The sequence below is a fragment of the Protopterus annectens genome, chromosome 2.part0, assembly GCF_019279795.1.
Source record: "Protopterus annectens isolate FY-2018-M chromosome 2.part0, PAN1.0, whole genome shotgun sequence".
In the NCBI taxonomy this organism is placed as follows: Eukaryota; Metazoa; Chordata; order Ceratodontiformes; family Protopteridae; genus Protopterus; species Protopterus annectens.
In genome coordinates, this window is record NC_056728.1 from 1,431,503,897 (window position 1) to 1,431,530,758 (window position 26,862).

Sequence of the window (26,862 nt, forward strand, 5' to 3'; positions counted from 1 at the left end):
TATCCACCACTTATGATGGATTGTTTTCAAATCCAGTAATGTCTGTCATTTTTGTTTGTACCACTTATTTTAAATTTGTGCTTTGAAAATATATATACGTTTACAGTATTTTGTCATTCCTGTCAAGAAGGAGCAGTATTAGCTCTGAATGAGGCATTCACTAGACTTTACCAGAGCAAGACAGGTGATGTAAACATTCTGAAAAGGAGTTTTTACTTGAATGTATTGTACATGGAAACCTAGAAAGAGTGACTAGACTGGTGATTATTGTATTTCATCATTTAAGTTTGTTGATTACTATCTGCCATACACTTTATAATATGTTCTATTAATTTCAAAGAAGGTATAATACTATTCTCTTAAAGCGAAGTATATATTCTATAGTAGCCTTATTTTTGTGCTATGTCTGCGTTATTTTGGAGATGTTATTTATACATGTGCTTTCTCACACTGCTGAGCCTTAAAATATTGGTATTTGCATATAAGCATTGTGACTGTTTTACACTGCATACTTTTGCTGACTTGCTTTATAGTGCTAAAATTGACTGCTTTGAATTTCAGAATTGTACAGATCAACTCTTAGTTTCACTGAATACACATGAAAAAACAATCAATTGGAATCTAGCTTGTATTACAGATACCGTGTTTTTTCATGCTTATTATGTTTCTCATCTATAACTGGGAAAGTAGAATGAAGCAGAATCGGTTATCCTGTCACAATTATATGTTCCATTTAATTCCCTAGACGGAGTGGAAACACCTATAGGCTTACTGCTAGTAAATGAACAGTACACTGATTTTCTTTTTTTCCTTAATTTTTATTTGGTTTTAAAACAATAAATAAATCAATTATAAAACAAACAACTATTTATGTAGGTCCCCAGCTGGTCAATATATCAATGTTATACATCAACTGCAATTAATATTTTTCAAGCAAGTCTATAAGTTTAAGCCAAGATTTATATGAATGTGTAATATTAGAAGTTCTCATCTTTATAGTAGGCAGCTCACTACTGCAAACAGTTTTTGCCATACTAATAAAGTCAACATTAGAGGGGGTAACTTTACATTTCCAATTTTTTAGTAATTACTTTTCTGACTATAGCAAGAATAGAACAAAGAAGAGGCACTTGGGTTTTTGCAATTATCTCAGGAATAGGAACATTAAATACAACTAAAGATTTAAGAAGTATTAATTACATCTATCATAGAGCTTGAATAAAGTTATTAATTACTTTCCAAAAAGGGGAGATGACTTCACATTCATATACCACATGCGTCCAATCAAGTATTATTTCAAAATCACATCTCCAGCATTTATTTATTTATTTATATTTGTTGACCCAGAGTGTCCGACTGGACGTAGGTCCATTTTCAGCAGAGGCCCAGGGAGAAAAGCTCCACAGTTAAAATAGACAGTAGTTGCATTGGATTACATAGCGATTAACAATTTACATAGCAATTACTTACAACATATTTACAGATGAAGAACATAGTACACAGTACACATTTAATTCTATTTGATGTGTACATAATTGTAATTTTGTTAGGAGTAGCAGAACCTCTGTGTAAAAACTTTCAAGTGAAAAATTTCTAACATAATGAAGATATAGTTTTATCTGTAGATTTTAATATTAATTTATTGTATTTTTCAGAGAAGTCTTCATTGTTAATTTTTGAAGAGTAGTTCCAATAGGAATTGTCTAAATATGGATATGTGAAATCTAACTTAAGAATTTAATGAATTTGCGACAAATATGATTTATTTTTCAGTGCATTATTATTGATATTTATTAAGAATTCCAATAATTTGGGGAACAATTTCATATCTAGGTTAAATATCGTATTTACCTCTGTGTTCACAAAGTCTATAATTTATTTGTAAAATTAACCAGTTCTCAGAATCTTGATTGTATATGGACCTTAAATTTTCAACAGGATGAGTACCATTTAAGAACTGATGCCAGTAAATTAAATTAGATTGTTATTTCAGTACTAGCATTTTGTTTAAGATATAAATTTCTAAGCAGTCATTTGTATATGCAGTTGGAAACACAGAAAATATTACGTCTTTAATACAATGGCTAGAATATGTGAACTTTTGGAAAGAGGAAATTATGTTATTTAAATAGGAAATTTGAGAAGGGTAAAATACAATTTAAGCAAAAATCTTTTAATAGCCAGATAAAACTGTTAGGTATTATTTGTTTATTACTGGTTATGATATATTTATTATTTAATAATAATATTTCTTGATGTATTTGTTTCCATTTTGAGTCATAACATGAATTTATCCACAATGGTATAACTTTTAGAATTGTTGGAGTAGCATCCATTTGAATATCAAGGAATCCTATTCCACCATTATCCCTACTTTTTCTTTGCCAATCAAAAGAAATTCTTGGTTATTAGGATGCCAAAAAATTTAAGTAGAATATTATTTATCTTCTTCATCAATTTTATTTGGTGGAGATAGTACTAAAAATTGTAAGATGAACATTATTTAAGGGAGAATTACCATCTTAATAAGCATTAATCATTCTTCCATGGTGAACAAGAATTTGTTCCAATTTGTGACTAAACTTGAAATTATATCAACAGCCTGTTGAAAGTTTGTTTATATTATTTCTTTACTATTAAACATAATGGTTATACCATGGTATTTAATTTGATGCTATTCCAAATTAAGTTAAAATATTTTTGTATGATTTTTGTAAATTTTTTTATTAATTAATAATGTACTTGTTTTAGTTTGATTTAATCTTAAGTTTGAGATTGCTTCAAACTGACTCATAGGACTAATTACGTGTTTTAATGAATGTTCTATATTTCCTGTTGTAAAATATCATCAGCAAAGAGTTTACTATTTAGTTCAGTCTTATTTTATTTTGGTATCATTAATGTTCTTATTGGATCAAATGTTTACTATTAAAAGGTGGAAAAGAGAATCTTCTCAGATGGAAATTTGAAACATGGATGTTCGAATTTCCATCTTGCTGAACATCTCTGTCTTCAGTAGTTTATATCAGTGAATGCACAGTGCACAGGGATTTCAGATACGAGAATATGTTTCTCATGTGGAGTCTTACCAGGGGTATCATAAAAGGTCATATATGATATGAGACCGAAAATCTTGAGGTTTTCCCTCACAGTGACCAAAGTTTGACTGGAAAACGTTAGAAATAGATCTATAGATCTTTTTTTTTCCTGTGGAAGAAAAGCACTTTGAACTGAAGTGTCTAGTTGACATCCCAGATACACAATCCTGTGTCTGTCTAGAAAGTTTTTTGACTGTTCTCTTGGAATCTCAGTTCATGCAAGAGATCTCTCACTCGAGAGATATTCCTGACACCTTGAAAAGCTGTCTAAATGTTTAAAAATGTGGATACCCTGTAGCCTGTAATGAGCTATAATCAGAGCAGGACATTTTGTGAAAACTCTTGGTGCAGAGGGTAGTCCAAAGAGTAAGGTAGAGAACTGATGATGTGATTCAGACACACAGAACCTTAAACATCTAAAGTCTGTATGAATAGAGAAGTGATGATGAGCATCTTTTAAGTCTAATGTTATCAAAAAACTTGAAAGAGGAAGAAAAGGTAACAAGTTGTGAAGTGACAACATTTTGAATTTAGGCACCATCACAAACAGGTTTAGGATAGAAAGATTCAGAACTGTTCTCCAAACATTTTCTATCTTTGGCAGTAGGAACATCCTTTAATAAAACCCCTTCCTGACCTGGGAAGGGAGGAACTTGTTCTGTCACTCCTTGAGACAGCATATGATAAAGAGCAAACACTGTTGAAACTCCTGATGTCCACTTGAGTAATGAAGCCAAGACTTTTAATAAAAAGAAATATAGCATAAAAGCAAACAGTCCTCAAACTTCCAAATTGCACAATGGCAACTCCTATACTGAGTCAACAGATATAGCCAACATGCTGGCCAACAGATTCAATGCCAACTTTACCCCCCCCCAAAGGGCCCTATCACAATACTAGAATAAAGCCTGGTACCCACAATTTCTGTGGCATAGGTAAAAGCTGCATTGTCCAAAGCCAATAATACAGAGTCCATGGTACCTGATAATATCCCTGGCTGCATCCTACATCAGCTACAAAATGAACTGGCACCACATCTGTGTGCCATCTTCAATCACAGCCTTACCTCGGGCTATGTCCCTAACAAAGGCGCACTGCTACAGTCATCCCACTCCATAAAGGGGGAGCAACTACAGACCCTGGGAACTATCACCCCATTAGCCTGACGAGTCTGGTATGCAAAGCTTTGAAGCACATCATCATGGACGTGCTTAACAAAGATATAGACAATCTCCAAACTCTTGACCCCACACAGTTAGGCTTTGTCAAGGGGAGATCCTGCCTGCTGAACCTGGTTGACTTCTTTGAGGCAGTCGCCAAGGCTGTGGATGAGGGTAGGGCAGAGCATACAGCCTACCTCGACCTGGCCAGGGCCTTTGATACCATTCCCCACTCTGGTATCCTTGATAAATTCACCAAACTAGGCATCAATACTTACATCACTAGGTGGGTTGCAAATTGACTCATAGACAGGACCCACAGAGTGAAAGTTGCGGATTCCAAGTCTGACTGTCGACTAGTAATGAGTAGAGTCCCACAGGGCTCGGTCCTGGGCCCTCTCCGGTTTGGCATCTACTTCTCAGAAGTCCAGGCCAACACAGAAAGACTTTGGTGGACCAAGTTCACTGATGACTGCAAGCGAGGAGTCATTATCAACTCCCCAAGTGATGCAGACATCCTACAAAAGGGCCGCTCTGAGACCAGTGACTTGTGTCGGAACCATGGCCTGAAGCCTAACGCCAAAAAATGCTATATCATCCCCTTTGGAAAAAACTAGTTCCCACAAATTACCATGTTGATGGGAGCCCACTGAACACTGGGTAAGAGATCTGGGCACCTAGGTCGAAAGCCACCTCACATTCGACCACCACATTGCCACAGTGGTCAAAAAATCCTTCTATGTGGCACATCTTATAACCAAAGGTTTTGCATCGAGGAAGCAAGGGGTCATCATCCCTCTCTACTTATTCCTCATTAGACCAGTCATTGAATATAATGCCCCATTTGGCATGTACCTGACCAGACACCTACAACAGCTGGAGAGGCCAGAAAAGTACCTTACAGAAAGGATGCTAGGCCTTAAACACATGTCCTACATGACAGACTCAAGAAACTTCAACTGTTCTCTGTCTCTTATTGTCTACTTAGAGGTGATCTCTGCTTGACTTACAAAGCCATGTCCAACCCAGCCCTACTTGAAATGCTACACCTAAGGAAATCCCAGTCCCCCCGCACCACAGTTTCCAGAGATCACAATCTCATTATCACAATTAACAGAACATGCTGAAGGGGGCAGGTTAATCTTCCAAAGACTGCCCATACTCTGGAATAAACTTCCCATTCATGTCCAGCAGAACACCTCCCTGGCCCTCTTCAAGAGAAATCTTGTCGAGTGGATGGGTAACAGAAAGTTCACTCCAGGGATCATTCCAGTTGCCCTACTGGATGGGGCACTGTGAACTAACATCGGGTGGCACAGTTCCTGGGCAATTTGTTTGGGGCTAGGCTTGTAAAGGCTCTAGTGCCATTAGCGTAGTACACACTTATGAACCTATGAATTTCCTCTCACTGCCATTTTTAACCTTGTTGAATGAGCTTCAGAATGTATTTGAAATAATTAGTTGCCAAAGAGAAAAATGAAGATTCAGACTTTCTGGAACAGAAAAGGGGCCAGGGTGGGAGGGGGTCACAAGGTCTTTTGAATAGTCATTTAGACTTGGACTGTTCTTGGTTTTGGGAAGTTTGAGACTTATTTTTGACCCCCCCCCCCCCGTCATTTCTTCTTGAATGTCTGTTTACTTGAATTCTGTTGAAGCTGTTTATCTTGTTTTCTCCAAAGAATTGGCTGAGGAGATAGAAAATCCCTTGGACAATTTTGAAAAGGAGGGCTTTGAATTCTTAGAGATGGCGTGGATCAGCTCCTCCCTGTCATCACACTTTTGGATTTCTTGTGCAGCAGAGGGGCCAAGCACCAAATCTCTATCCAAGGGGATAATTCATTTTTAGATCATCTGGGAGGTTCTGAGAATACAACCAAACAAACCCCCCTTAAAACAGTACCAGTGGCCATAGTCCTTGAATAAATATCAACAGAATCCTACACACATACTGCAAACAATTTAAAGCATACTTTTTCTTCACAAGAAGAAACCATACATAAAACATTTGTCATGCAACCATGCATAAAACATTTCTCATACTTTCGTAATTTGTCAGAACAAACATTGACACGTAAGCCTGACAATTCAAAATTCTGAAAATCGAAGTAGCAGAAGTATACACTTTTTTCCCTTATCTATCAATAATTTTCCCATCCTTACTAGAAATAGTAGGATTGGCATTAACTAAGTGCTTAGCAGCAATGGAATTGATTAAGGCTTTAACTGCTAGGTCAAGTTTGGGAATAGTATACAAAATTGTAAAAGACTGGAGAACTTCATACATCCTACCTGCTTTTTTTAGGGACAGCTGACTTACTGTCAAGAAAATTGCAGGTTGTAAGACATATCCTATAAAGGTGACAGGAGGGATGGGTGTAGATTCTGGAAAATCTTTCTGTACAAAACTGTAGCATTTTCTGAGAGACTGAGAAAACCTCAGTGTTCTCCCACTGAAAACACTGGGACATTCTAGCAATTGTCTCAGACAAAGAGAAATCTCCACAGGGAGAATCAGAAACTGTGCTCTTCTCTAAGTCTGAGTCAAAAATCTGAGAACAACATCCAGAATCTGTCCCTGCATCTTCTTGTTCAGATTTGGAATTTTTAAACTCTTCAGGAAAAGAGGAATCCATCTTTCTTATTCCAGAAACTATTTTGCAAGACGTTCTGTAGCTGGAATTAAACCCTGAGCCAGTCCCATTAAACTACTCTTTTACAAAGAAATTTGAGGAGTAGATACATAATTGGTTTTCTGTTTCTTAGGAGTTGAGGCAAATTGCTAGTCCGCTGTGGTGGCAAAAGCTGTTTGCTTAACTTTTTCTTTTTGTGGATGAATGAAGGACCCACTGTGGGACGGGTAAACTATTCCGTGGTGAAGCCGAAAATGGTGCATCTTTCCTGGGGAAGATGAGCAGCAAATGCCAGTAAAACTAGCAGTCCACAAAAGTTACTTTTTTGACAGAAAATAACACAGTAAAAAAGCATATCTAAAACACTAAGGCTGCCCCACAGTGGAAAAATAAACACAATTTCTCCACAGAAAATATAATTTTCAGTTGGTATACACTACTTTAAAACTAACAGAAAGAAACAAGTACTCCATTTAAAAGAAAGAAACAAGTACTCCATTTAAAAGAACATTGCAGTCTCAAGATAATCCGTTAAATTACAACGCTCCTAGCTTTAGAATACCTTTCCTGAAAAGGAAAGTAATAAGACATCAACAAATTAAAAAAAAATGGAAGTTTTTTCCCAAATAGAACTGCCAGCAAAGAAAAGCACAAGCTGACTGTTGATCCTCAAAAACCTCAGATGAGTGTATTCTTTAGCAGCAGTAAAGCTCTGAAGGGCTTTGCACCCAAATCTGTCTTTCAGTCAGCTCAGTTCAAGCTGTTTGGGCACATGAAAGACACTCTGAAGCTTCGGAAGCCAGCCAGCTGTTATATTCTTGGCAGAATATAACCCATATAGCTAAGGCTACTGCAGCAGTGTTCGGCATGAAGAACGTTATAGTCTGTGTGAGCATTGGCAAAACATGGAGCATCCTGTTTCATCTAGTCTGTTTGATCTGATTAATGGAAAGTGAGCTGCTTGTTGGATCTGATTTGGCTTCATGCTGGTGCTCCTTGCCTTGAGCTCCTTCCAAAAAAAATTCTCTTGTAATTCCCTTTTGTACTGACTGCCCTCAGGTCTCTTTTGTCACCAATATCGATGGGCTGGACCATCTGTGCCTTGCAGCTATGTGCTACTAAATTTATTACTGATGTTCTTTGTGTTTCACTGTTGCAGTCATCACACTTGGGTTATCTGCCTGCAGGTAGCCCTCATTCGGCCCGAATACCAGAAACTTAGTATTTCTGCGTCGGTTGCTGTCATTTCAGTACTGACGTCAGGTCGTCAGGGGTATAAAAACAGGCAGCAGACACCATTACATCAGTCTTTCTTGCCAAGAAGCCTGAAGCAGAAGCAGTTTGCACGAGTGCCGGTTGGCCGCTACCTGAGTTTTCTTTTCTGAATTGAATCATCCTGAAGTCTTCTAAAGCTAAGTACCCCGCTGGGGATCTTTTTTTCTTGCTCTGACCGATGTCAGAAAAAGTTAACAATTGTCTCGCCTTTGGAAAGCAAATACCACACTAAGATTTCCCTTCTTACTGCGTCACCTGTTTAGGCCCAGACCATGACGTACCTCACTGTCAGCTTTGTGCCTTGTTCAATGCCCGAACTATTCGCCGTCAGGCCCTTATTGTTGCTAAATTCTTTCGCTCTCGATCTTCGTGTTCCAAAAGGGCTTTGGTAAGCCATCCGACTACCGATCTTCTGAAAAAATGTAAAGATAAAGGCAGAGACAGACCACACGGGTTCAAAACTGCCGATAACACTTTCATTAAGCTAGTAGACATTTGCCAGTACTCAGTGAGGTGCTTTTGCAGCCCCTGATGCCCGCTTCTATGGATTCGCAAGCCGCTACAGAGACCCGTTCGTAGTCCGGTATGCAGCGAGACTCTTCTTTGGCTATGGAACCTGCAGATGTCTCTACCTTGGATGGGCCCAGAGTTGCTGTGCAGGTACCATCCTCTGAGGAAGTTTTTCGCATTATCAATATTTGACACAAACCGACAAATTCTTTTGCGTCTTCAGTTCTGTCTAAAACTACCAAGTTTCTAAGGCGAAGAGTACGAGCTACGCCTAAAAATCGATGACCCAAACTCAAGCACCTGCTTCCTTGCCACAAAATCAAATGCTTAAAATGGCAGAAGATCTGATTATGCTGATTAGGGGAAGCCAGCCTTCCCCTGCTAAGAGAAAAAGAGAACTGTCCCCAGTAGCTTTAACTGACCAAGAGTCCGATGACTCTGAGGTTTCTGATTATGAAGACATGCCTTTATCTGCTTATGAGGATTCAGATGCAGAGGAATTCATTCCCTCTGCTTCCCCTCCAGAGGATTTTTCTTTTGGTGAAACCCTTCATACTTTAAGAGAGCATTTCCACTGGGAATGCCAGGATTATCTTCAGTCCAAAAAGAGACTCAGAGAATTTTTAGATTTACCTCAACATAGACCTTTAGCAACCCCTGCTGTTCTGGATGTTGTGATGATGTCTTTATGGAATCCAGTCTAACTCCTGATACTTTACCCCCTGCTCCTAGGAAACCAGACAGGTACTACAGAGTCCCTGACTCTCACAAATTTCTTTTCAAAAATCCTACTGCTGACCCAGAGGTAATTTCCCAGGGACCTAAAGGTATAAAAGCAACTGCAGATAAGTATCCCACCCCTTCGGACAGGGATTCCCGAGCTTTAGACAGATGGGGTAAAAAAGTATGCACCTCTGCAACTCTTGCCATTAGGGCATTGAATTGCCAGTTTCACATGCTGAAATACCAGCATCATGTAATGCAACTTAAGCAAAAATTATCTACCTTTACAGACTGTGCAGAAAATAAAGAATTACAAGAGCTTATGCTTTCTGGAAGCCACGTCAGCAAGGATACCTTGCAATGTGGCTTTGACGCCCTAGAAGCTTCTTGCAGGATCACTGATTCTGTACTGAGAAGGCATGATTGGCTTAAGGAACAGACCTTGCCAGACCATGTCAAATCAAAATTACTAGACTCTCCTTTGAACAAGGACAATCTGTTTGGCACCAAAGCAGAAGAGGTCCTAAAAAAGATGGAAGAGAAAGCTAAGTCTATGGAGACAGTCAAAGATGTTTTGCAAGTGCAGCCTCCAAGATTCAGTAGGCATTGCCCCTTGAAACATTGGGCCTTTCCAGCCCCCTCAAGGCCATCTCAAACTAGACCCAGGGGAAACAGACCCCCCCCCCCCAGATTACAGTCTCAGGGTATGCAGAGATCTAAGCAATGGAGTGACTCCACTTCTAAAACAGGGAGTGATAAGCCAACCCCTTACGGAAAGAATTCACAATGACTTCTCAACTCCACTCCTCACCTCTGCCCAATTGCTCGTGCCCCAAGAAGGAAAACTTGCCCATCATGCAAAAAACTGGACCTCCATCACCAAAGACTGATGGGTCCTCAACATTGTATCCCAGAGGTACAAATTTTACTTCCAATCACTGCCAACCCCAAAAGGGTTCCCAGACCTTCCTCCAAACCAGTGGGCAGAGGCAAAAAAAACAAGTTCAATCCCTGTTCTCCATAAGGGCAATTCATCCTGTTCCTGCAGAAGAAACAGGTCAAGGATTTTATTCCAGACTTTTTCTGGTACCCAGAAAAGAGGGCACTTGGCGTCCACTCCTAGATCTTTCCATTCTAAACACCTTCCTGGTGGTACCAAAATTCAAAATGCTTACCCTTCAGCAGCTTCTTCCTATGCTGTCCAAGGATGCCTGGTTAGCCACCCTAGATCGAAAAGAAGCCTATCTGTACATCCCTATCAGTGCAGAAAGTACCTACGTTTCAGGGCAGGATCTATGCATTATCAATTCTCTGCACTTCCCTTTGGCTTATCCACTGCTCCCAGAGTCTTCACAAAATGCCTTGCTCCAGCCATTGCCTATTGCAGACAGAGAAGGATTCTAATTTACCAGTACTTGAATGATTGCCTGATTCAGGCAGACAGTCAGGAAAAGCTTTTGCAGCACCTGACATTTGTAAAGAACCTTCTAACCTCCCTAGGGTACACTATCAACGAAAAGAAATCAAAACTAATCCCCAGTGAAATGATTGTATTCCTGGGACAGGCTACTTCACTCAAATGGCCACCAGAACCCAGCTATCCACAAGGAAAATCCTGCAGGCCCTAGGATTCATGGCCTCTTGCATTCTACTAATTCCATATGCCAAACTGCATATGAGGAAACTTCATTGGTACTTAAAAAGTTTTTGGTGCCAACATTCTCATGATCTGGAAACAGTCGTACCATGTCTAAGGATAGAGTTTGTTTGGTGGGCAGCAGCATGCAGCTACAACAAGGGACTTCACTTTACTCAACCCCATGCCGCCCAGACCCTAACCACAGATGCATCAGACTATGCCTGGGGGGCACATTTGGATGATAAGTGCATTCAGGGCCATTGGAGCCCAAGTCAAATTCATCTGCACATCAACCAAAGAGATGCTAGCTGTTCAGCATGCTCTGACAGCTTTCACATCCCTACTCTCACCAGGACCCCTGCTAATAGAAACAGACAACACCACAGTTATGTGGTACATCAACAAGCAGGGGGGATCCCACTCTTACCCACTCTGCAGGATAGCCATGGCCCTGTGGAACATGGCCTTGGACATGCAGATTCATCTGCAAGCTCAGTTCCTGCCAGAGAAGCAAAACTCTCTGGTAGCCGACTTAAGCAGAAATCTACTAGACCCACACAAGTGGCAATTAGACCCCAGCACCTTCATCCTTCTAACCCTGAAGTGGGGGAGACCCCAGAGGTGGACCTTTTTGCCTCCCCCTACAATCACCAGCTCAGCAAATGCTGCACCAGGACACCTCACAGCAGGACCTGGAAAGTGGATGCCCTATCCTTCCAGTGGGTAAACCTCTCAATCTATGCATTTCCCCCTCTGCCTCTTCTCACAAGAATATTACTTAAGATAAGATGGGACAAATCAAGGGCAATCCTGTGGCACCTACCCCAGATCCCAACCCTCCTCACCCAGCAGGAGGGACAGATCCTGCATCCGTAACTGCAAACCCTGAATCTTGCAGCCTGGCTTATTCCTTGAATTCTCCCTCAGTGACCAGCCTAAGCAAGCAGATGCTGGACGTCATTCTTGAAGCCAGAAGACCCAGTACAAGGAAATCCTATGCTGATAAGTGGAAAAGGTATTATTCCTGGATTCAGTCTAAAGGAGAGGACACAGCACTGCCCTCCTTACCTCTAATCCTGGATTACCTAAGAGATCTAGTCCACAGAGGCCTATCCTTCTCCTCCATTAAGATCCAAGCCTCTGCCATCTCTGCTCATTACAACACTGAGCCACCTCTTTTCTCTCACCCTCTCATCAAGCAGTTCCTGAGAGGGGCAAACAACCTAAGGCAACCAAGGAGAGCACCCACCCCTGCTTGGGACCTTAACTTTGTACTGGAAAACCTCACGCTACCCCCCTTTGAGCCTGCAGCATCAGCAGAGTTAAAATTTTTCTTTTGGAAAACAGCCTTGCTTCTGGCCATCACTTCAGCTAGAAGAGTGTCTGAGCTACAAGCACTTATGGCTGTGGAACCCTTCATTATTTTTCATGCTGACAGGGTCTCCATCAGGACTAACCCTTCCTTTATGCCAAAAGTGGTGTCCAGTGTGGCTCCCAACCAATCTATCCATTTGCCAACCTTCTTCCCTAATCCTTAAAGTAAAGGGGAAAGTATACTGCACTCCTTGGATGTGCACAGGCAGCTCAGATTCTACCTGGATAGGACTTAAGCCTTCAGAAAATCTGACCAGTTACTAGTCAGTTTTGCACCAGGGGCAGAAGGCAAGGCCATTTCAAAACAAGCAATTTCCGCTACAAACACCATGGGAAACCGACCCCTCAGGGGGTCAGCACACATTCCACTAGGGCAACTTCTACCTCTACAGCATTCCTCAGGGGCGTCCCTACCAGGACATTCTGGAAGCTGCTACCTGGGGTTCTGTACACACCTTCACCAAGCATTACCACCTACCTATCTTTTCCAAATCCGGGGCAGGTTTTGCAACAGCAGTCCTGCAGGGCATACTAGCCAGCCCTAACTCTTCTTGCCTTTCTTCAGCTTTGGGAATCAACCCAAGTGTGATGACTGCAACAGTGAAACACGAAGAACATAGTACAGTTGTGTACTGTTACCATAAATGTAGATGTTCGAGTGTATTCACTGTTGCAGTCCTGGTTTCCCACCCTCCAGCCCCCTTGCTCTCTCTCTCTCTCTCTCTCTCGGTCTATCCTCTCTATGTCTATTACTCACCCCTTATTGGGTTATTGGTATTTACTTTTTACTGGTGGTGTTTTTCCCCACAGAACTTTGCTCCCTATTTGGGGGGCTCCTGACATTTGGGGCAAGAAAAACTGATGTAATGGCGTCGGCTGCCAGTTTTTATACCCCTGATGGCCTGATGTCAGTACTGAAGCGACAGCAACCGACGCAGAAGTACTAAGTCTCTGGTATTCAGGCCGACTGAGGGCTACCTGCAGGCAGATAACCCACGTGTGATGACTGCAACAGTGAATACACTCAAACATCTACATTTATGGTACGTGTACACAACTGTACTATATTTATGCCTCCTTTTCCCCCAAAGTACTTTATGTATTTGTATTTATATATCTATACACACCACCAAGTGCACAGGAAGGAAACTCAGTAGAGTTCACATAACACATTATATCTACACATCCAGCACTCTTGAAATGAAGATTTATTATAGTTTCATTAGCAAAATGCTTCACTTCCGTCCTGCAACAGACCCAAGAACCTGGGGTTCAACCAAAGGCTTTCTCAAGGTCATCAGACTGCCAAATACATAATTAATAATGAGGCAAATAATCACGACCAGTTTTCCTATCAGTTATTCCATACAATTAAATTAAAAATCAGTGTTTTGAAAAAAATAAAACATAGTAAAAAGAATTATGTAAGTTATCACCTCCAGTGGTGCTTAAATAATAATAATATATAAAAAAAAAAAAAAAAGATTTTTTTTTTTGTATGGAATACACTAATACACTTCTATTTTTTCAGTATAAACGAAATGTCCAAAAAAACTAAGTTCAAGCACAAAAATACCTTCAGATATTGGCATTCAAAATTTCTTACATAGCTACAAAAGTAAAAATCAGGCACCACTACTGCTTATTGCCTTGAAATTTATAAGCTGTCTACTTTTTTAAAGGTAGTGTGTATTTTGGAAAACATATTAGCGAGCAAGTGGGAAACTAATCTATTCATCTATCATAATGCAAAAAAGAACCCTCTCTGTGTAAATATCTAAACATATATGAATATAAAAATTTTAAATTCTTAATTCAGTCCCGACTTCATTAATTCTCTAAGGGAAACCACTGATATCCTTTCCATTTTATTGAGAAACAAATGATTGTTGGTTTTCATAGAGGAGCCAAAGATTTTATCCATCCCAATAAACCTGTGCTTTGGGGTATGGCAGTAGGTGTTTATACAATGGACTATGTTCACGTCCATATTTTATGTGACAAACCGAAATGCTGTCAGCCTAGCTATCTGGAATTTTGTAAATAATCATATGTCATTTGTGATTATTAATATGATCCATAGGCTTGTCTTACAAATGTAACAGAACTATATTTTATGTGGATATTAAATTATTGGTGCAGAAGTGTGTGTTGAACTGTATGTTCATAGGTTCATAGGTTCATACTAGGCTATCTGCCCAAGGGCATTTATAAGCCTAGCCAGAGTTTTGTGGCTTTCGCCACCCCTTTAGTTTGGAGGATACTATGCCCATTATTTTGCTGTGCCTCTGTCAAGCAGTAACACTGAGATAATCCCTGGGGTATATCTGCGATCTCCCATCCATTGGTCAAGATTTCTCTTGAACAAAGCCAGCGAGGTGCTCTGCCTCACATGTACCGGGATTTTGTTCCACAGCATAGGGAGTCTCTAGGTGATGAATCTGTCCCTCCAGCACGTCCTATTAATAACCGTGTCAAGGTTTAAGTCTCCCGCTCTTGTAGTTCTGAGGGATCTAGATTTTTTGAGGTGAAGCATGTTCATCAATTCTGGGTTGGACATGGCCTTGTATGTCAGGCACAGGTCACCTCTGAGCAGACGGTAAGCGACTGAGTAGAGCTGAAGTTCCTTCAGTCGGGCAGCATAGGACATATTTTTGAGACCCTTTATCCTTTTGGTGAGGAACTTTTGGGGCCTTTCCAGTTGCTGCAGGTGTCGTGTCAGATACATTCCGAATGGGGCATTGTACTCAATCATTGGCCTGATGAGTGATGAGTACAGGGGGACGATGACTTCCCTTGATCTAGATGCAAATCCCTTCATGATCAGGTGGGCAATGTAGAAGGTCTTCCTAACTACTTTGGCAACGTGAGTATCAAATGAAAGGTTACTGTCAACCTGGGTACCCAGATCCCTGATAACCTCTTCTGTGCTTAGTGGGTTGCCGCCTATATGGTAGCTAGGGGTAACCTTGTTTTTCCCGAAGGGTATGACCATGCATTTTTTGGCGTTTAACTTTAGGCCATGGTTCTGGCACCAGTTTTCCGTTTCTATAAGACCCTTCTGAAGGATATCTGTGTCAGATGTGTTCTCAACTATGGCGCCCAGTTTGCAGTCATCTGCAAATTTTGTCAGCCATAATCCTCCTGTGTTTGCTTGTACTTCTGAAAAGTAGATGCCGAACAGGAGAGGGCCCAGGACTGAGCCCTGTGGGACACCACTTGTAACAGGCTTTGAGTCTGACATGGCGCCAGCAACTCTGACCCTGTGGGTTCTGTCACTTAGCCAATTTGCAACCCATCTTGTGACGTATGGGTTTACATTTAAGCTGATGAGTTTTTCAATGATAACTGAGTGGGGTATTGTGTCGAAAGCCTTTGCCAGGTCGAGGTAGGCTGTGTGGACTGCCTTTCCCTCATCAATGGCCTTGGTGACTGTTTCGAAAGAGTCCACCAGGTTTAAAAGGCATGATCTGCCCTTGACAAAGCCAAACTGGGTCGGATCCAAAGTCTGCAAGTCTCCTATGTCTTTATTTATGAGTTCCATTATGATCCTCTCCATAGCTTTGCAGATCAAGCTTGTCAAGCTGATGGGACGGTAATTTCCCGGGTCGGTGGAGGCACCTCCTTTGTGAAGTGGGACCACAGTTGCTGTACCCCACTCCTTAGGCACGTATCCTGAGGTGAGGCTAAGATTAAACAGCTGCCCTAACACATCCGGGGACACCATCTGGTCCCATGGATGCTGTGTTTTTTGCCTTGGAGAGAGCAGTTCTCACCTGAGCGTTTGAGATATTTGGGGGGCTATAATTCTCTGGTATAGATATCTCACCTTTTGGGGGGGGGGGAGTTTGCACTGAACCTGTCAGCCAGTATGTTGGCAATGTCTGTAGGTTCAGTGATTTTTACATAATTTTGAACTAATTCTGAGCATATCTGGGAGTTTCCTCCCAGGTTTCTAACATAGCTAAAGAAGACCTTATGATTGTCCTTTGAGTCCTTGGCGACTTTTCTCTCAAAATTTGCCTTGGATGATTTTATGAGAGATCTTAATTTTTTACTTATAATGATCAAGGGTGTTTTCCCTTTTAAGGATTTTGCTCTATCTTGTAGTAGCTTCCTCCTTTTGTTATAGAGCTTGTTTATGGCTGGGGTCCACCAAACTGGATGCTTGCCTTTGGTACAAAGGGCCTTTGTTTTGTTTGGGATTGCTTGATCCATGCAGTCCGGTAGGTGCTGGTAGAAGGCATTTGTAAGTGATTCAGCAGCTTGAGTAATGGTTTCCGCAGTCTCGGGGGCCATAAAAGAGACCACACTAGCCTTTAGAAGTGTGAAGTCGGCTTTTGAGAAGTTCTTCACTGTGGTCTTTTTTATCTCAGGTGGGGGCGGGATGTGGACTTCCAGTGAGATTAGTTTATGGTCTGATCTCACCAGTGAAGGGTATACTTCCGGTGTTGAACATTGTGACCCCATGTTCGTGATGATGAGATCTAGTATGTTATCTCCTCTTGTGGGAATGGTGACTAGTTGTTCCATGGCATTTGAGTTTATGAACTCTAGGAACCTTTGGGCTAGATTGTTGGGGCTAGAGAAGTGATCCCAGTCTATATTCGGGTAGTTGAAATCACCTAGTATGATGGTGTTTGGAGATACATTTATCCTCTCCAGTGTTTTCAGGAAAGCTATGTGAGGTTCCTGAGATTGAGAGGGTGGCCTGTAACATGCTACAAATTGCAGAGCAGTCTTGCCTATGGTTAGTTGCACCTGGATGGTCTCCGATGCATCGTGCGTTGCCACCAACCTTGAGGTGTGGGTGTTCTTGATGAATATAGACACCCCTCCCTTTCTTGGTGTTGTCCGGATTTTGGGGTCGGAACGCATGATAAGAGGTAAAGCCTGATAGTGCCGGGGTGCTCTCGGGAGCCTTGAACCAGGTTTCAGTCACAGCACAGACATCGATGTTCTCCATACTGAGAAGGGCCTCGAGTGCATGCATCTTGAGGTTGAGACTTCTGGCTTTGAGCAGCATTACCCTTAGTTTTTTTCCTTTTTTGTGTTCTAGGGTGGTAGGTTTAGAATTTGAGCCTTGCCTAAAAAAGGCACTATGGGGTGGCAGAGCCTTTGCCAATATCCGGAAGCCCAGGGTGACAGGTGCAAGCCGTCCCTTGAAGCAGCGTGGCTTGTCCAGCATGTCATCCCAGGCAGACAGATATTGGATCCCCTTTGAATGACACCAGAGTTTAAGCCAATTATTAAAGCTGATCATCTTGTCTCTGTATTGTGGCATCATTCTTGGTGAAGGTAGGATACTGCTCAAGGTCAGGGTCATACCTGCCTGGGCTACATAATCAGAGAGCTCCTCTATGTCTCTTTTCATGTAGTCCAAGGAAGTACGTCTCAGGTCGTTCACACCAGCGTGGACAATGACAGAGTCATACTTGTACCTGCTGTTGAGAGACCTGAGTGCTTGCGTTATGTGATGGATTCTAGCGCCCGACAGGCAGCTTACTGTGACCTTTTCCTTGTTCAATCTGGTGAGCGGGACGTCAGTGTGTCTGACTATGGAGTCACCAATGACGAGTGTGTCTGGCATTGTGTTTGGCCTTAAGGGCTGTGACTGTTTGGCACACTGACTATGTGGTCTATGTGTTGCATGTGTTGTGTCCTGAGGTGGCAGTTGTTTGGGTGTCTGCTTTGGTGGCCTCTGCTGTTTTGGTAGATTTTTGATCAGAGCCTCCGAATATGTCTTTGTGTATTTATGTGTATGATTTGAAGTTGTGATAGTACTATGTGAGACTGGGTTAGTGGTGTGTGTGGTTACCTTCTCCTCCTGTCTGGTCTTACCAGTCCTATGTTGAGAGAGCTCAGCCTTATGTTATGTACTGAGCTTCAAGAATGTAACCACAGTGTACCCTACTGGAAAAGAACAGAAATGTATATAAACTACATTAATAGCAGAAGTTGGAACATAGAGTTAACTTGCAAAACTTCAGGAAAATAAGTTAAAAGTGTTTACGATGGGCTATAAAAAAGTCAGTTTCAGTGCAGCAAGCAGACACAATTAGTAAAGGTAGATGTTTTCCTGTTGTCTGGAAACAGAAATAATTACTAGGTTTCAAAAGTGTTTAACTGTTTTACAACTTCCATTCTAGGCAAACTTCTGAGAGATATGTACCTCTGACACAGAGGTGCTAAATTCTAAGTTTCTGTTAGCCTGGGAACTGAAGGGAGGTGACAAAGAGTGATGTCATCCCAGCTAACCCAGGAGTGATGTCAATATGCTTGTCCATGCTGTTGAAAAGTACCATGAACCACCAGAACACGAGCTTAAAATCCAATGGTTTATTATTTTAGCAAACTGGTTAAGCGGTTTCATCTACATAAAATAGACTTCATCAGAACAACATAACAATGACACTTATTCTTTAAATACATTCTCACATCCAATCACATTCCCACTTCATTAAAATATACATATTCATGTACCTGAATTTAAAAAGTGTTTCCTACTCACTACTAAATTCATTTGTAAAGCAGTACGACATTAGCTCTACTATGTAAACATTCCTACAACCTAATATATGTGTAAATAATATACTTACAACTAAAAAAACAAAAACACAAAGAACTGCTTATGTAATATATACATTAACTGTAAAACATTCCATTCATACTGAATGCCTTTATCTCAATGCGCTGGCTTCTCTCAGGGGTTTAATGGGTATATTATTGTTAATACCTGGTGGCATCGCAGTCAGTAAAATCTGCCACCTTACCTCTTTTTCCCCTAAAGTCTGCTTAATATTTCTTCCCCTAATATTCCTCTTAACACTTTCCAAGATAGCAAATTTAAAGGTGATACACTCATTGTTCCTTTCTATGCGCCTATATAGCGCATTGTTACCATCTCCTTTTCTGATGGCATATAGATGGTCATATATTCTATTCCTTAAACATCTCCCCGTCTTCCCAATGTAGAAACCAGGACATTTGGTACACTTAGCCATGTATATTACATTTTGAGTTTGACAATTACCTTTCCTAAACTTAACTCTCATGTGATAACTGTTCTCAGTGTCCATAAAATCTTGTTCTAAAATCGCCTGACATTGATTACAGTGACCACATTTAGTGTATAATAATAATCTGCATTATTAATTTAAGAACTGTCTCAGAGGGTGAGTCTGTGCATTTTTTATTTGTATTTGGATCTGACAACATGCACTCATCATCAGCACTACACTTGCCTTGCTCTGTAAGTAAGTCTAGGGTACAGTGATATCTCTTAGATATAGATAGGAATATAGTAAAGATTAGTTTAGATGTTTTCTGTATTTGTGAGACTGTCCTGCAATGTTGTTTTAAAATATTTCCTGTGATTATGAACTCTATAGTCACTGTGCTGAGTTATTGAATATTGTCTTTTAATTGTGGCTGGTTTATTTAGAGATATTTAAGCTCTTAGAGTACTTGCATATGTATTTGGTGACACTGTATAGGCCACTCCAGTAGTCTTGCTGTTGGTCACACTTACCATTTGGATAATAGTAAGATTGGTCACCCTTTGGGAAGGGCCTTAAAGTAGCTGATAAGGGTTCTGGTGGCAGTGCTAACTACCTTATGGTCTGGGAAGAAGGGGGCATAGCTAGTAAAGCCCTGCCAGCCTTTCCCAGGTGTGTGTTTGTGTATAAATCAAATCTCAAAGTGTGTCTGTCTGTGTGTGTGTGTGTGTGTGTGTGTGTGTGTGTGTGTGTGTGTGTGTGTGTGTGTGTGTGTGTGCCAGCTACTTGGGCAGTGACACAAAGCACTGGTTGGACAGAGAGAGTGTTGGGAGGACTTGGCTTGGAACCCTGGCTAAGGACTCAACCCTATAGTTGTGCCAATGGGGAGTATTATTGGGGATCCAGAGAGAGAGGGAGAAACCAGCCTCAGTCTGATTGTGATCTCTGTGTGCTCTTAAGGGAAATTGTACTTTAATGTGTGTGTCCCCCACTAGTGCCAGTGGTGAGGACTAAGGCTGCTTGATTACTGGGCCAATATAGGGGCATCACATCTTATATCAATGAGATGGGCCATGAACCTAAATTTTCTCAATGTTCGATGCATTAACATTGATCTCCATCTTGAGTTGCTCTGGATCATTGGTGTCAAGGTTTCCCTCTTTGTCACCACTTAATTATTCTTCAGTGGAACTGGACATACCTCTGGGTCAGGGCTTTCTAATGCTGATGGATGCAGGGTTGGCATTCTAAGCAATGAAATTTTAGATTTTCACTCCTCTGATGGCACATGCAGAGCCTCCTGTGATATCAATTGCAGTCCCTGACACTCAACAATCAGTCCTTCAGGCTGGAGCAGACCAGGGAAAAAAGACTCCAGGAACTGATACAGATTGAGTCTGAGTTATCTGGAGATTTGGACTAGCCCTCACCATAGATATTCTCAGGAAAAGGATTTGCAAGAGGAGAAAAAAGACTCCCCTGCTAAATCTTTAACATCCAATATAGACTTGAATTGGGGAGGGGAGATCTACCAACCCTGTCCAAAATATGCCATCTTATGCAAAATCCTCAAATTGATGTGCCAGAGAGGGGTCTTGGTAAACTATCTACGCACTCAGGATAAGGAGTTGCTTTTTGAGGCTTATCATTCTTCCCTCACTGGGACATGGGTGGTCATTCCTACCAACCATCTTACAGATTTGGCCACTAGTAGGGTATGGTGGGAACTAGATTCCAGCAAAGGTGTTCCTCAGAAGCCTGACAAAATTGTTTCTCCCCCTAAGGCTAGGTAGCACTGGTCCAAGGGTGCCACTGGTGGACTCTATGGTTGTAGCAGCAGACATTGAAAGAGAGTTGTTGGATGATGGAGTTGCTGTCCATCTGCCTAACAAGGAATCTAATGGATTGCAGAGAATGAGAAGTACACATATGCTTGGGGTATTTGTACCCTGAAGTCACTGAATGCACATGAACTGCTTCCAAAGAGATTAAGCAGAACAGACTTTAGACTCTTTGTGAAAGCTACCCAAGCCTGAGCCAAGAAAACAGATGGAGAATACTGTGGGTACCATGCTGAATACTACTGATATCATTATGCAACTGTAACATAACAGCTGATGGAGCATCTTGTGTGGTGGGAATGGGCATAATGTTAAGGCATCATATCTGGCCTTGCCTTTGCAACTTTGCAGATAATTTTATGACATCCTTCACCAATGCCTGTTATAATGGTTTTGTCCAAACTACTGAGGTGCAAGCAAAAGGATAAGACACTCTATCATATAGGTGACAGATTTGAGTGACCACAAACATCCTATAATAAGATCAGAAAGGGCCCAATTCTGTATGGTTTCAAAAACCATTGCATCAAACCTTTAACTCTTTCTTGGACAGAGGTAGCCATGACAAAGGCAGCCCCTTCAAAGAAAACTGAACAAGAGGTCAAGAAGGTCTGAAAAAAAAAGGTTCAGAGCCCTTTCTCAGGCAGATAAATCCCAATGTCCCTTAAGGCTTACCTGACTGTTCACCTTTGGGGGCAATCGGGGCAGTGTATTGCTCTACTCAATTGTATGGATGGCTACCACATAGGACAACTGGCTGAGAGAGAAATAGTATTCAGAGGCTGTACAATACCCTTTTCCCACTCCCCTTCCTATCAGCTTCTGCCACTGCCAGACTCCATCAATGTCAAGCACAAAAAAGGGAAACTGGCTAGGCTTAAAATTGCCCACAAGGCAGCTAGCCCAGTACTTATTTCTGAACCTATGACCCAACTAAATAAAAGCATAAAGAGAAGATGTTATTCTCTTAGATAAGAAAAGCCATCCACGAGGTCCCTCCATACCAGAGAGGATCTGGAATGTATCTGACATTTGTTTTAGTTCCAAAGCAAAACAAGGACCTCAGACGAAACCTGGATCTCAGTGGAGAAAAGCTGTACATCTGGAAGACCTCATTCTGAATAGTCATGGTGCAAGTGATTTTGCCCTGCCTGAAGACATATGATTGTATGTGCTTTCTAGATATCCTGGTTGCCAACCTCTACATCAAGATTGCCAAACATCCGGGTGGTTTCTGTACTTTTGGCTTGTTTCCAGTCATTTCCAATTCAGAGCCTTGCCCTTCAGTCTTATCACAGCCCCTCCTCCAGATCTTCACCAAGTGCTTGGCATTAGTTGCAGTCTAATCCACAAGGCACACTGGAACACACACCAAGAAATCTCCAAAGGAACTCCAGGCAAGAGCAGAACTGAAGTCAAACTTGTTAAGCAACAATTTATTTCCACAACGCCGTGTACTTGTCTCCATTTGCCTACATGTTCGTTTGAGATTTAAGCAAGCATTATATTAATCACATGTTTTTATAAACCTTGAAATGTGAATTTTGGGTTGATATTTCATGACTGTTTGATTTTTCATTGGATTAGGTTTATTTTATATTAGTCTAAGTAGGATTTTTATAAGTCCAGCATTTGAGGATGTTGGTTTTTATCTAGTGGGTAACATTTGCTTGATTATGTATAAAAGTTATTTCTACTTTTAATTTGTAGTTCAGTTATTTATGGTATAGTCCCTTTAAATGTCAATTAGTTTTAACATGTGTTTGTAAAGGGAGATGTATATATGGGTGTGGGTGTTGTTTGCTCTGATGTTCATCGTGCATACAGCTGCAGTCATAACAGATGGGTTCTCCTGCCGTCAGGCGGGTCCTCGGTCGGCCGAATTCCAAAGTCTAGGTCCGGCATCGGTTGTCGTCGCTTCTTCCCTGACGTCAGTGTGACAGGGGTATAAAAGAACCAGCCAACGCCATTTTCTTCAGTCTTTCTTGCCGTGCGGTGTCCGAAGCAGAAGCAGTTTGCAAGTGCCGGTCGGCCAGCTCCTGAGATTACGAATATTTTTCAACCGAAGACTTCTAGAAAGCTAAGTACCCGTTAGAAACTTTTCTTGCCTCAGACCGATGTCAGACAAAGTTAATAATTGCATTTCATGTGGGAAGCAAATACCGCATAAGGATTTCCATTCCCTCTGTATACCTTGCTTAGGCCCAGACCACGACGTCTCGGCCTGTCGTTTTTGTGCTACATTCAACAGACGCACTATTAAGCGTCGGGCGGAGTTCACCCAACACTATTTTGGCAAAAAGTTTAATTACAACATGTCGTCGGATACTCCGACTCCAATTTTGAGTAAACGACATAAAGATAAGGACGAACATACGAGGTCCGCGACTTCTACTGACACTATGCTAAAGCCGACTACATGTGCTCCGGTTCTCAACGAGGCGCCTACGCAGCCCATGACCACCGATGACACTTCATTAGCGGTGTCTTCTGTGCCCGAGGTCGCAGGCTCTTCGGCCCACACCCCGACTACAGATACCGAAGTCACTCTTGGCGGGGAAACTCAGAGTTCAGACAGGCCTGCCACCTCTCAAGGTGTCTTCAGGCCTTCTTCTTCTTTTTCCATTAAGGCTTACACTAAATCTAAAGCAGCCATGCATTCTAAAACACAAGCTCCACAGGGCCCCTCTCAAGGCCCCATGCCTAAAAAGCAGATGCTCAAAATGGCTGCGGATTTGATTACTCTTATCAGTAGTTCTCAACCCCCCTCGGACAAAAGGCCCAGAGTGGAGGAAGAATACGTTTCCTCGGACCAGGCCTCCATTACTTCAGAGCATTCTGAGGACCAGGAACATTCTTGCTCCCCTTTCGAAGATTCTGATGCAGAGGAGTCCATTCCCTCTGTCCCCCCCCCCGAGGATTACTCTTTTGGGGAAACCTTGCATACCTTGAGGGAACACTTCCACTGGGAAGGCCAAGAGTACTCAGACTCCAAGAAAAGGCTCAGAGATTTCCTCTTGCTCCCTCAGCACAGGCCTCTGGCTATACCACCTGTCTTAGACATACTAGATGATGTGTATTCAGAGGCCAGCCTTAACCCAGATTCTTTACCTCCAGCTCCAGTCAAGCCTGACAGGTATTACCGGGTTCCTGATTCACACCAATTCCTATACAAAAGCCATGCGGCTGACCCAGAAACTATTTCACAGGGTCCCAAGGGAATTAAGGCCTCCACTGTCTAAAATCCATTACCTTCAGAGAGAGATGCCAGAGTTTTAGAAAGGTGGGGGAAAAGGTATACACCTCGGCCACTTTAAACATGAGGGCATTAAACTGTCAGTTCCATATGTTAAAGTATCAACAGTTTTTGTCATCTCAGTTGAAAAGCAAAATGTCACAACCTGAACAACCAGACTTGAAGGAGTTGCAGGATTTGTTGCATAGTGCAGAGCAAGTGGGTAAACATATCTTGCAATGTGGTTTTGATGCTTTAGAGGCCTCTTGTAGAGCTGCTGTTACAGGATCAGTCATACGTAGACATGCTTGGCTCAAAGAGCAAACCTTACCAGATCATGTCAAAGCTAAATTACTAGATGCACCTCTTCGAAAAGATGTATTGGTTGGTGTTAAAGCTGAAGCAGTATTAAAGAAAATGGAGGAAAAGGCAAAATCAATGCAAACAGTGAAAGATTTCCTACAGATACAACCGCCACGTTTCAGTAGAAATTGGCCTTCAGAAAATTGGTCCTTTCCAGCCACGGACAGACCTCAAAGAGGTAGATACAGGCGCCCGAGAGGTAGAGGGCAATCTCAAGGATCATTTAGAGGCAGACAATGGCAAACACCTACACCAAGAGGGGGTGAGGATAGTTCACAGCAATTCAGAAAGCAGACCCAATGACTTTCCCCTTTGCATGCCAAGCAAGGCTCAAATGGCAGCACCTTTAGGCGGAAAACTGGCATTATTTTCGAAAAATTGGCATATTGTTACAAAAGACAAATGGATCCTGGACATTATAGACAGAGGCTACAGATTCCACTTTCACACCCTTCCAAAAATGAGAGGCATGCCAAACCTGCCACGCAATCAAAGGGCAGAGGCACAAAAACAAATTTCACATCTCATGGACATGAAAGCTATTCAAGAGGTACCTGCACAAGAACAGGGTCAAGGTTTTTATTCCAGACTATTCCTGGTACCAAGGAAGGGCAAAGATTGGAGACCTATTTTGGACCTATCCATCCTAAACACATATTTACTCGTTCCAAAGTTCAAGATGCTCACATTACAGCAGCTTCTTCCCATGCTGGGCAAGGAGTCTTGGCTGGTGACATTGGACCTCAAGGAGGCATACCTGCATGTCCCAATCAGACAAGATTGCAGAAGATACCTCAGATTTCTTGCAGGTTCATCCCATTATCAATTCTCTGCATTGCCCTTTGGCTTATCTACTGCGCCCAGAGTGTTCACGAAATGCCTGGCATCAGTAATTGCCTTCTGCAGACTTCAAGGGATACAAATATACCCATATCTGGACGACTGCCTGATCCAAGCGGACAGCAAACACACTCTTCTGAAACACCTGGCATTTGTAATAATGTTGTTGAAATCTCTGGGATACACAGTCAACAAAAAGAAGTCAAGACTAATACCCTCTCAAACAATAATTTTCCTGTGTGCCAGCTTGGATACAAACACCCAGATGGCCTACCTCACGCCAGAGAAACAAGGGCAATTAACTGAATACTTCAGAAAACTGGCAACCTTCACCAGGCTGACTGCAAGGAAAATCCTGCAGGCTCTGGGATTCATGGCATCTTGCATCCTGCTAATCCCATGTGCAAAGCTGCATATGAGGAAACTTCAATGGTACCTAAAAAACTTATGGTCTCAACACAGCCACAGTTTGGAAGCAATCATACCACTGATTCCATGTCTTCAAAAGGAATTTCTGTGGTGGGCTCAAGCATGCCAAAGAAACATAGGTCTCCTATTCTGCAAGCCTCAAGCAAATCAAGTCATCACAACAGGCGCCCCGGACTACGCCTGGGGGACGCACATGACAGATCGGTGCATTCAGGGCAAATGGTCACAAAAGAAAAGCACCTACACATCAATCAAAAGGAAATGCTAGCAGTAATAAATGCTATTATGGCTTTCAAAGACCTACTGCATCCAGGGCAGCTATTGATAAGAACAGACAACACCACAGTGATGTGGTACATAAACAAACAGGGAGGAACTCATTCATATCCCCTCTGCAGACTAGCCATGTCCCTTTGGAACACGGCTCTGGAATTGCAAATCCAACTTCAAGCACAATTCCTGCCAGGGAAGGAAAACACACTGGCAGACAACCTGAGCAGAAATATGACAGATCCACACGAATGGAAGTTGCATCCTCAAGTTTTTACAATGATAATTCAAGCATGGGGAAGCCAGACATAGATCTCTTTGCCACCCACAGTAATTACCAATTGACAAAATTCTGTTCAAGGACCTTTCATCCACAGGCCTGGAAAGTGGACGCACTCTCTTTCAGTTGGACAACAATGACGGTTTATGCCTTTCCACCTCTTCCACTGCTGGCCAAAGTTCTATTAAAAGCCAGAG

General features: G+C 41.9%; 1 protein-coding gene across 1 annotated transcript in view; it reads left to right on the top strand.

Moving 5' to 3' along the window:
- The window catches only part of SEC24D (SEC24 homolog D, COPII coat complex component), an 866,900-nt gene that overhangs the window by 182,655 nt on the left and 657,383 nt on the right, over positions 1–26,862 (top strand). The gene's annotated exons all lie outside the window — the stretch shown is intronic.